We start from the raw sequence: 12,900 nt of genomic DNA on the forward strand, positions 1-12,900 counted from the left end.
AGGGGAGAGCATTATGTGAATTGCTCCAGAAGAACAGTAAAGTTTCCAGCTCCTATGGGGTTATCCACCAGCTTGCTCTGTTTTCCACTATGGAATGCCTGCAGAAAAACACTGTGGAAGAAATGTTTACTCCGGGTTTTTGCTGGATCACAACCACAAAAGTGATCAACTAGAACAGAGGAAATTTAAAGGTTTCAGGATACAAAAGTTTGTTAATTTCAGGGAGAATGAATATTATGAACACCTAAAAATTTTTTTCTAATGGAAAATGGCTTTTGAGTTAGAGAAGCATTAGAATGAAATTACTATTCCCTCCTACTCCACTTTCTCATTGCATGATAAATGATAGGTTTACTACAGTGGCCAATTTCCATATTTTTGAGATATTTTTCTTGTGGCCATTGTTATACAAAGTCCACTTATCATTTAAACTGCCTGTTGACTCCTCCTCTTTCTCTCTGTCTCTGTGCAATACAGGATTTTTAAAAAACTATACTACATTTGAAACTTGGATAGTCATTACCATATAACTTTTATTATAGGGACTATCCAGTCAAAAGGCAACATAGAAATGTGTTGGCCAAAGTAGCAGAGAAGTGTGAAAAATCAGCAGTTGCCAGGCAATAAGTTAGTTGCTTAGTTCTATTTGTTCAGATACAAGGAAGAAAACAAGAAGTGGAGAACCAGGAGATTAAATGGATAGTTACGTATATGACTATAATATTTTCCCCACGTCAATCAATAGTTTTTCTCCTGCACAGCGTGGTTTTAGTTTGAACTTGTTTAGATTTGTAATATCCAGGAATGAATGACAAATAAGTGCTTTTACCAATCCTCTAAATTAACAATGAAATCATTGTGCTGCAATAAAATTTCTCTCTTCGGAGAAGACTTTTAAAAAATTGAATGAACGGATTGTTGATTTTCATTTGAGAAAATTTTATTATGTCAAACTTTGCTTTCTCAACTTTAGATTAATATCACATTAAAATGTAACACTGTAATAAGTTCTCCATGCATCTCAGCCTATACTAAGATTTCTGCAAACTGCCAGGAAGATCTATTACTTGGTTGGCTTTCTGATGCTTTGGGACGAGTGAAATAGAGATAATATTCACATCTTCACTTCTGCTTCTGGTAAACTTACTCATTTCAATGAAAATCAAAGCATTTGCTACAAAAGTAATTATGGATATAGAGACATTATAAATTGTTAGTTTTTTTTTTTTTTTTTTTTTTTTTTTGTCTTTTTGCCATTTCTTGGGCCGCTCCCGCGGCATATGGAGGTTCCCAGGCTAGGGGTCGAATCGGAGCTGTAGCCACCAGCCTACGCCAGAACCACAGCAACGCGGGATCCGAGCCGCCTCTGCGACCTACACCACAGCTCAGGGCAACGCCGGATCGTTAACCCACTGAGCAAGGGCAGGGACCGAACCCACAACCTCATGGTTCCTAGTCGGATTCGTTAACCACTGCGCCACAACGGGAACTCCTAAATTGTTAGTTTTAAAAATTTGTATGTATTCATTTATTTAGCATGCTTCAAATATGCAAAGTACTGGTTGGCATGAGACATTCCCTTTGTCCCTCTCCATCAATCTGCAACCAGTAAAAACATCCATAACTCACAAAGGTTTCTCTGTCCAACACACTAGCATGCCAGAGAGATAGATCTACTTATCTGTATACCTGACAGTGAGTGGATTGGAGCACACAAAGGAAGTAGAATGAGGGAACAGTAGAGGCAGTGCTTATATTTCCATACCCCTGTCCAAGGTGGCTGAGCTCACAGCTCCAGAAAACTTGTAGCAGCAAACGTGACATACATGACTTGACCTTCCAGCTGCAACAGTACCCACAGCCACAGGAAACAGGCAGCAGTGGTGTCAGGGCCTATGGCCCCAGTTCCTCCAACCATGGTAGTGCCTGCAGCTCCAGCACTGCACCCACAGTGGCGGTGCCTATAAGCCTGAAAACCCTGGTGCAGTGGAAGCAATCAAGACCTTGGCTCCTCTCCACCTCTCTATGCCCCCACCATTGTGATGCCAGCAACCAGGTAACCTCCGAAGCAGTGGAGGTACCTCCATCCTGGTGCCACTAGCAGCAACACCAGTGACAGCAGCAAAACCAGTAACAAAAGGCACCAGCAACCTGGAGGTGCAAGCAGCAATGAGTAGGTCACTGGCAATACCTCTAGCTGAGGTCATAGAGTTGGAAAGTGCAGATTCTCAAATATAGCTAAAGGCAGATCAGGTAAGGGAAACCAAAAACTTGTATTATAGTGCCACCTACCGAAAAGCACAAGAAAGACCTTTAATTACCAATCTGTTGAACTGTTAGAATCAAAATAAGCAAAAGCTTTACCTTAATAAGAAAGGTGTTCCCTTGAAATGCGCCAGAAGAATAACAGCTTACCAACCACCATGAAAAATCATAAATGCAAACCCACAGCTAACATCATACTCAACAGTGAAAAGATAAAAGCTCTAAAGTCAGGGCATTAAGACAAAAATGCCCTCTCTTGCTACTTTTATTCAACATAGTTTGAAAGTTTTAGGCAGCACAAACAGTCAATAAAAAGATATAAAAAGTATCCAAATTGAAGAGGAAGAAGTAAAATTGTCACTATTTGCAGATGACATGATTTTATATATAGAAAACCCTAAAGACCCCACTAAAAAACTATTAGATCATAAACAAATACAGTAACATTGCAGGGTACAAAATCAATATACAAAAATTTGTTGCATGTCTGTACATTAATAACAAGCACAAAGATAAATTAAGAAAATAATCCTCAAAGAATTAAGAATTAATCATATGATCCAACTATTCCACGTCTGTGTATTTTTTTCTGAAAAATACAAAAACACTAATTTGAAAATATATATATATACCTTAAGTCCACTGCAGCATTATTTGCAATAGTAAAGATGTGGAAATAACCTAAGTGCCCATCAACAAATGAATGATAGGAGTTCCCGTCGTGGAGCAGTGGTTAACGAATCCGACTAGGAATCATGAGGTTGCAGGTTCAATCCCTGCCCTTGCTCAGTGGGTTAAGGATCCGGCGTTGCCATGAGCTGTGGCGGATCTCACGTTGCTGTGGCTCTGGTGTAGGCTGGCAGCTACAGCTCCGATTAGACCCCTAGTCTGGGAACCTCCATATGCCACGGGAGCGGCCCAAGAAATGGCAAAAAGACAAAAAAAAAAAAAAAAAAAAAGAATGGTAAAGAAGGTGTGATATTTATATATGCAATGGAATAGTACTCAACAATTTAAAATGATGAAAGTCTGGAGCTCCCACTGTGGTGCACCAGGATGGGCAGCATCTTTGGAGCATTGGGATATGGTTTCCATCCCTACCCTGGCACAGTGGTGAGGGATCAATGCTGCTGCAGCTGCAGCTTAGGTCACAACTGTCGCTCAGCTCTGATCCCTGGCCCAGGAGCTCCATATGCTGCAAGGCAGCCAAAAATGAAAAAAAAAAAAAATTGATGAAATCTTGCCATTTTTAACAACATGGATGTACCTTAAGGGGATTGTATCAAGTGAAATAAATCAGATGAAGAAGAAGTTCCCTGGTTGTTCAGCACTTAGAGATCTAGTGTTGTCATTGATGTAGCTCAGGTTGCTGCTGTGATGCAGGCTGAATCTCTAGCCCGGAAACTTCCACATGCTGTGGGTGTGACCAAAAAAAAAAAAAAATCAGATGAAGAAAACAAATCCCATATGATTTCACTCATACATGTAATATTAAACAATAGATAAACAGAACAAAAAACTTAGATATGGATAACAGATTGATGGCTTCCGGAGAACAGTGGTGGTGGGAGACAAAATGGGTAAAGGAGGTCCATATATGCTGCAATATGGAAATTAGACTTTTGGAATTGAGGATGCCGTGGTTTATAGACAAGTAGAATTATAATGTTGTACACATTAAACTTATATAACATTATAAACCAACATTACCTCAATTTTTTAATGGGCAAAATACTCCCTAAACACTGATGGAGGGTGCGGGAGGGATGCTGTGACTTAAGATTGCTCTTTTTCTCTTAGAGAACAAGTTTTAGGAAGAGAAAACATAGACATTGCTATAACTCCTGAAGCTCTTTGTGCCATGGATGACAATGATTCTCAAGCTCATGGCAGCATCCATTTACCTGCCTCAGGGCTACTGTGTACTAAGCGTGTATCCCTCATTTGAAAGAAAGACATACACACCCTATCTGAAATATCAGAGGGTTTCATGATGACATTAATACATTCAATGCAAAAATATAAACTAATATTTGTCTCACTCTTCCTATTCATATGTATTCTCTTAGAACCTAGAGTCTTCCTCAGACAGAAATCATGAGACATCTCTTGGGATTACTGAATGTGTGGCCTTAAAAAGTGAATGCAGCTTCCAAAAGCTTAAAATTTAAAGTCGTAGTGTACATAAACCACTGGGGAAATCTGGCTCAGTTTGTATTATCATTTTCACCATACCACTTTATGCTTAGTCTCTCTTAAAATTTTCTTCTGAAGTACAGGAAATTTCTGTCATTAGGGACCTACTGTTGTGTGAAGTCATCAAGTGCATATCAAACTTTAATACATGCGTTAAAGGCATTATAGATGCAGTCAGTAATTGTAGTAAGCTCTAAAACCCTAGCCTAACAGATTCAAGGACACTCTGTAGTGGTATTTATAATACCTACTTGCTGTGACAACTTTATGTAAACACAATTTCAAGTAAGTGTTCATTTCATAATGACTTCTGCTATCAATACTCAATCTACTTAGTTACCGAAAACTGTCAATATGCCCTTCACCTCACACGTTCTTAAGTGACATGTTCCACTTCTCTAGCTTGTTATTTATTTGTTAGCTTTATTGATTTAAAGTCCTTCTCTACTTCTACTTATATGTCTAGAGAAGAATATTAGCACAGACTTAGTGACAAAGATGCAATGAACAACTTAGCGTGATCACTGCTGGATCAATCTGTAAGGTTGAGGGAAAATGGAGAAACATAAAGGACATCAAGATATGTTTACCACTATTCTTAGTTTACACAAACCAGCTGCCATGAATATAATTTTTAAATTCAGCTAATCTTTTCTTTTCATATAATAAAGAACCCAATCCTGTTATTTAACAAACATTTTTTAGTGGCTACTATGCACTCACAACAGTATTGGGAATGGAAAGATGAATAAGATGTGCTCTTTGTTCACAATCTAGTGGGGCGGGGGAGGGGGGAGGAGAAATTTTTAAAGTAATCACAGGACAATGTAGTGAGCACCAAAGTAGAAATTTAAATGTTTGGGGGTTTGAACTTTTTTTTTTTTTTTTTGCTATATATAATAACTTCTTCCTAAGGACAGTCCATGAAATGCAAGCCTTAATAGGATTAGGTAGACAAGTTTAAAGAAAACCTCAAGAGTTTAACTGCTTTGCATAACAGAGGAAGAATTTGACAAGTTAGGAGAGAGGTCTAGGTCAGCATAGTCCAGTAGAAATATACTATGAGCCAAATATATAAAGTGTCTGGGTGGTCACATTAAAAAAAAGAAAGATGAAATTAACTTTAATAACATACTTTAACTCAATATATCCAAAACACTGTCATTTCAATACATGAAAATTATTACCAATATATTTTATGTTCTTTTTTTCAAAGTCTTCAAAATCTGGCTTGTATTTTATTCTTATAGCACATCTGATCTTAAAATAGATACATTTAAAATGCTCAAGAGCTACCACAAAGGGTAAGTGGCTGGAGTATCCAACAGTACAGGTCTAGTGGCTGAGAGAAGCAGTAAGCAATGTGAGGGCAGAAGCCTGTGTACTGTGTAATACAAGCTCTCTGTAACCCCTCACAATCTTCAGTAAAGGATACCATCCTCACAAGTACCTGGTGTGAGGGATTTTTGTTGCAATAAATGACAAATCTCAGTTTCACAAAGATACTGATGTAGTGTGGGTCAAATATGCAACAGTATTTGTAAAGATAAGGAGACATGAAGAAGTGTGAATAAGTAGCTAAAGAAGTTAGGAGCTGTTACTAAGGGATGAAGCCAGAAAGATGTGCTGTGGTGAGAATGGAAAGGTGTACCATGCCAAGGGGTCTAGTTTTATGTTGAAACCCAGTAGGGTACTATGGAGTGTGTTTAAGCCTGAGAATATATGATCAGAAACCAGCAGGGAGCTATAGAGTGTGTTTATGTCTGGTGGTCTTATGTGTACCTTCACATGGATGTCCTGCAGGCACTTCAAACTCAGCATAACCAAAATTTATCTCATTATTGAATAATTCCTTCAAACCCTGCTGTGTCTCTTTGTTAATTCCTCCCACTCCTTTATCCTCCAGAACCTACCTCCTAACATCCTGCAGTACTAACTACTTTTCCCACTCTTCACTTCCCTAGCCCTGTTTCCAACTGGATTATTACAACTGGTCTCCTTCTTAAACTTGACCAACTTTAATCCATTCCCCCAGAGAAATATAAATGTTTCTGAAATGCAAAGTAAATCTTAAAGTTTCCTGTTTGTCTCCTGCTTCTCTTAGAAGAAATTCCCTATCTCCTAAAATTGGTTTAGAGGGTTCTAAGTGACCTAGCTCTTGATTACTTCTCCAGATTTACTTTAACCCATTTTCTTCTTACTCTCCACTTCAGCCACATCGAACTTCTCAGTCTATAATATATGCGCACCACTTCAGACCCTGGCATGGGCCGTGTCTTCTATACCGAACATACTCGCTAATTTTTGGGTCTCTATGTGCATGACCTTCTAGGAAGTCTTTCCAATTGTCCCCTCACTGGCAATAAAGAAAATTGCCAGTGAGGTCAAAAAGCTATAGTAAAATAAGAGGTCCACAAACAGAGTACAGAGAAAAGAGAGAGGAAACAACTACTTGTATCAGTTTTGCATGGCTGCTGTAACAAAGTACCACAAATCTGGTGGCTTAAAAGTACATAAACTTATTCACTTTCAGGACTGTACTAGAGATCAGAAGACTAAAATCAGTCTCACTAGGTTAACTTTAAGGTATTGGCTGGTTCCTTCTGGAGGTCCTAGGAAAGAATTCATTCCCTTGCCTTTTCCTATTTGTAGAAAGGACTCATATTCCTTAACAAGTAGTTCTCTTCTGCCATTCTCAAAGTAAATCACTCTAACCTTGTTTCTGTCACCACACGGCCTTTTCGCTGACTCTCATTCCTTCTGCATACCTTTTATAAGAACCATTATGATTATGTCAGGCTTATCCAGATAAACCAGGAAAATTCTCCTACCTCAAGATAATTAACTTGACCATACCTGCAAAGCCCCTTTTGCCATATAAGACTTACATGCTCCAGAGATTATGACATGAACATCTTGAGACTGGGTGGAGAGACATGAGGGGGACAGGAGAGCATTATTAAGCCTACTACACTATGGATGAAGTAATTCATGAAAACATCCCACAACTAGAGGATCTGAGTTTCGATTAAAATATACCTTACTTCCCAGCAGAGTAATGAAAACAGAGACCTAAAGGCACAGTATAGTGAAATGTTAAATATCAGAAACATATGAAGATACATAGGCTAAAACATAAACCAGAATTATGTAATTCTACTCAAGAGTACACTGGACATGAAATGCTATAAAATTTGGTCGTGATGATTGTTTCACAACTGTAAATGTAATAAAATTCATGAGTAATTAAAAAAAAGAGTACATTAAACACTAGAAGACAATGGAAAGAAATTATTTCCAACCTAATATTCCATAACTAACTAAACTACTATTCAAGTGTCAAGTTAATGTAACCCTAACATCCAAACCTAACAAAGATACAAGAAATGAAAAATCAAAGGCCAATATTTCTCTTAAATTAAATAATCCTAAGTGAAATATTAGCAAGTCAAATCACCAAAATATATTAACAAGATGAGATATAAACACCAAACAGAATTTATTCCCAGACTACAAGGTTGGATGAACATTTGAACGTAATCACAATCAATGTAAACTACCACATCAATAGAATAAAGGGGGAAAAACAATACAAACATATCAATAGACTAAGAAAAAGCAACTGGTAAAATTCAACATCTATTCATGATAAAGGCTCAGCAAACTAGCAATACAACAGAACTTTCTCAATCCACTACAGGGCTGTTTTGGTTTTTTGGTGGACACTGGCAAGCTGATTTTAAAATTTATATGAAGATGCAGAGGACCTTGAATAGCCAAGACAAACTTGAAGAAGAATTAAGCTTGAGATCTTATACTTTTAGATATCAAAACTCACTATAAGTCTATAGCAATCAAGGCTATGTCAGTGGTCCAAGGATAAGTAAATGGATCAACAGAATAGAACAGAGTTCAGAAAAAGATTCATAAATATACACTTGATTTACTCAAAGGTATCACTGCAAATCAGTGGAGCACATGATGTTTTTCTCAGTAAAGGATGCTGGAGATTGAACACCAATATGAAAAAAATAATAATAAATCTTGGTCCATACTTTACATCCTATTCAAAAAAATTAATTTTAAGTAGATCATAAACCTAAATGTTTGACATGAATTTTTTTAAAGCTTCCAGAAGAAAATATAACACAATATTTTGTGATTTATTTATACAATGTAATTTAAGTACAAAAAATTAGAAAGCATTCGTAAACTCAATAATATGAATTAATATAGGAGTTCCCGTTGTGGCGCAGTGGTTAACGAATCTGACTAGGAACCATAAGGTTGCAGGTTCGATCCCTGGCCTTGCTCAGTGGGTTAAGGATTCGGCTTTGCCGTGAGCTGTGGCACAGGTCACAGACGCACCTCGGATCCTGCGTTGCTGTGGCTCTGGTGTAGGCTGGCGGCTGCAGTTCCAATTAGACCCCTAGCCTGGGAACCTCCATATGCCAAGGGGGTGGCCCTAGAAAAGACAAAAAGACAAAAAAATATATACACATATATATGAATTAATATAAAAAACATGGAGTGAAAAAAAACATAAATGCCAAAAAATATATACCATATGATTCCGTGTTTATGAGGTCCAAAGGGGGCAAAATTGCCCAAGTCTAGTTGTCAGAGTAAGGGTAACCCCTAAAGAGTATTGACCAGTGTGGGGTACTAAGAAAACTTTTGGCTGATGGAAATGTTCTATATCTCCATTTGGGTGGTGCATACAGGTATATACATATATTAAAAGTCATCAAACTGCACATTTGATTTGCGTAGCTTACTCTACATAAATTTTACCTTGATAAAATTTGAAAGGCTTAATTGATGTTTCAGGGTAGAATGAAAACATTTTCAGACATGTAAAGTCACAAATATACTTTCTGTGAAAGCTATTTTTTGGATGTATTCTACAAAATAAGAGAACAAATCAACAATAAGGAAGACCTGGGATAGAAAAAATAGGAGATCAAACCAAGAAGAGAAAGTGAAGGCATCTCCAGCTTGATGGTAAATAAGTCCCAGAATGTCAGCTGTACCCCAGATATGGAGGGAGAGAGCCCAGACTGGAAGAAATCACTCCAAAAAGACTAATTCGTAGAATGCCTAGTACATCTGAACATACAGAGAGGAGATTTCACTCCAAAAAGACTAATCCGTAGAATGCCTAGTACATCTGAACATACAGAGAGGAGATTTACACAACTGCAGATAATCTGAGAGGGTTTTTGTTTGTTTGTTTGTTTGGTTTTTGTCTTTTTAGGGCCACACCTGGGCACATGGAGGTTCCCAGGCTAGGGGTTGAATCGGAGTTGTAGCTGCTGGCCTGCGCCACAGCCACACCAACGCCAGATCCGAGCCACATCTGCAACCTACATCATAGTTCATGGCACTCCTGGATCCTTAACCCACTGAGCGAGGCCAGGAAGAGAACCTACGTCCTCATGGTTACTAGTCAGATTCATTTCCACTGAGCCAGGAAGGGAACTCCAATCTGAGGTTTAATTAATAATAGGTACACAGAAGAACAAAGCAATAAATTAGACAACTTCCCCCTCCCCAGGAAAACCATAACTTGTATAGGAAAATTAATGTAAACATAGTTAATTACCTGACTTGGCTCTCTGAACAGCATTTACCTGATTATAATCGTGTTCACTAAATATCTAACCAACTATACTCTAAATATAAAAGGGGTTAACTAATCACCTTAGGGTTATAAAGGGTGCCTCTGGGGTGGAAGGAATAGTGGGAGGCATATCCAAAGACTGATGACTTGTAGTAAACCTGGCAGCATATTTCAACTCCATAAATGATGTGCATGCACAATTTTTACTTAAATAAAATCTTCAAAAATTTTAAGAGAGGATGGGAGTGATGCAAAAGAGATTAAAAGGTGATCAGTCAGGAGATGAACTTCAGAAGGACTAATGGTTGGACTGAGTGATAGATTGCTGCTGATCATGGTCTAGATGGAATGACTCAAGGTTTTCAAATTAAGTTTTCAATGCTATACCCTTGCATTTTAAACCTATCATTTTTCATACCAAGACAATCTTTCTTTCTGAAACTCCTTTTTTTTAACGCAAAATGCTTTAAATAATTTGTGATGCACTCTGTCAACATTTTATACTTGCTGGGAAAAGAAATTTTCTTCCCTTTTCCTATTATTGCTATCTCTCAACCCATTCAGCAGAGAATTTATTACTTATTAAAGCAGATGACACTCCTTAAGAGTTTTCAAGAATTATAAACAATTACAGGAAAGAAAAGTGTTTCCATTACCAGAGAGACAATAATGATGGAATCCACTATTGAATATGCCAGCAAGATCACAGAGTTTAGAGAGCAAGCACAGTGTTTTAACCTTTATTCTTGCTGATAGAAGATGATGCAGTATTCTATTATCCACAATGACAAGTGATTTATTGGGATACTTTCTTTTTTTCCAAACTGTTTTAAACCATTGTTTTTTTCTCCAATTGCAGTTATTTTTCATCTTAGTGCATGTACAGGTCTAAAACATTTGAGCATCATTTAAAAACAAACAAACCACCATCACCACCATTCTCAGTTCTAAAGATACTCACTTTGTTAATGCTATACCACAAATGGAGGTTTGCCTCACTGCATGCCCAAATAGTTTTAACTTAAGCAGGCTTTTTTAGCAGCTTTGTCTAAAAGCAACCAAAGGCTTGGAAAATCCTAACATTTCCCCCAAAACCTGCTTTCTAAAATCTTCTTTTAGGAAAAATCATTGTGTGGAGAACCAGATATTCTTGCTAGAAGAGAAAATTACTTTAAAATAGGATTCCCAGACAGTTAAAAATGCAGGGAGCAGATTAAAGGCTGCTGGTGGGACTGTGATGATTATGTATATGTCATTTTTCAGGCCTGAAATTCTTGGCTACATTTTCTTTGCCCTTAAGGGAGGTGAGATTGTCGGTCTTATGGTAATTGTTCAGAAAACCTGCAGACAAGCAGTTTTGCTGAGGTTCTGAAATAAGAACAAAACATTTAAGAACCTTTCCTCCTAATGTTCTTCTCCAATGGAGAGAAAGACCCATACTTCAGGTCACTGCTTGGAGTGGTAGATTATTATTTAGTTTTCAGGTAGGGAGTTGGTGGGGAGGACTAGAATGCTGAGTCAAATGGTGCTTTGCGACACTGATATCTCTTTGACAAATTGCCCAGATTTCATGGTTAATGAGCCATTGTTATCTATGTTCTGTAATGTACAAAATGAAAGTTCTGAAAGACTGCCACTCTAGTGCATTTTCCATTATTGATTGACCTTTGTAATTTTGTTACATACTGAAACTTGGAACTGTGTGTGCATGAAATGAGGGAAAAAATTAAAGGAAGAATGTGTTATTAAGGATAACAATCAGTATAGTTTCAGGTTGCCTTTTATTTTAAAATACATAATCTAGCAAGAAGGAAGTCTAAAGTACTGATATCTAACCTTAGATTAGGGAACAAAAGAATTGGATTCTGACTACTTTACTGAGTAGTTAGAGTAAATTACTTGATCTTTGTGCATCTAAGGCTTTATCATCTATCAAAAAATAAAGTGAAAAAAGAGGAGACATTAACTCTAAAAATCCTTCCAAGTCCAAAAATGTTTGGTTGTATTTTCAAAACATCCTCATTCCCACGGGATATTAACCTACAATATTATCTGTTTAGAATATTCAAAGATTTTATCTATATTTTTTATAATTTTTCTGGCTATCTTTAATATTAATATTTTGATTTACATAGTTTTAAAAATCATGCCCACAATGGATATTGGGAAAATTTGTTATCCGCAGGCCAGTGTGATAATTTTTATTCAATATTAAAATTATGATATTAAGATGCTGTCATTAGTTGTTTTAATTAATATTATGAAATATTTCAGCTATACTTGAAAGTATAGATATGATAAACATCTACCACCTGTTTTAATAACTTTTAGACCCACAACAGGGGCCACTCCTGCCCCAGACTCAAGTCAACAAATTTTAAACAACTTTCTTGTTCCTATAAATGTTCCACTGACCAGAAACGCAGTCTAGCCAATCAGCCAACCCCCAAATATTAAGCCAGTTCTAGGTTCTACAGTTATTTTCTTTTCCCTTCTTACTCCAAACAAGGTTGACTATGGGACCCCAACCCATGACATATTTTCTGTTTTCCTCTCTCTTGTACTTCATTCTTTACCCTATAACTGCTTCCTACCTTCCACCTCATTTTGCAGTTCTCTGGATGGAGTGTCTGCTTCATCAAGCATTTGAAAATTTGGTTGGCATCACCTTAATTGTCAGCTTTAAATATTTTTAAACACACTCAATTTAAGAAAAAAATGCCATTCATTTCCCTTTCCCTCTCAAAAACAGTCATTTTCCTAAAGCTGATGTTTATCATTTCTAATCACGTTCTTATAATTTTACTATATAAACT

The sequence above is a fragment of the Sus scrofa genome, chromosome 8 (assembly GCF_000003025.6).
Source record: "Sus scrofa isolate TJ Tabasco breed Duroc chromosome 8, Sscrofa11.1, whole genome shotgun sequence".
NCBI lineage: Eukaryota > Metazoa > Chordata > Mammalia > Artiodactyla > Suidae > Sus > Sus scrofa.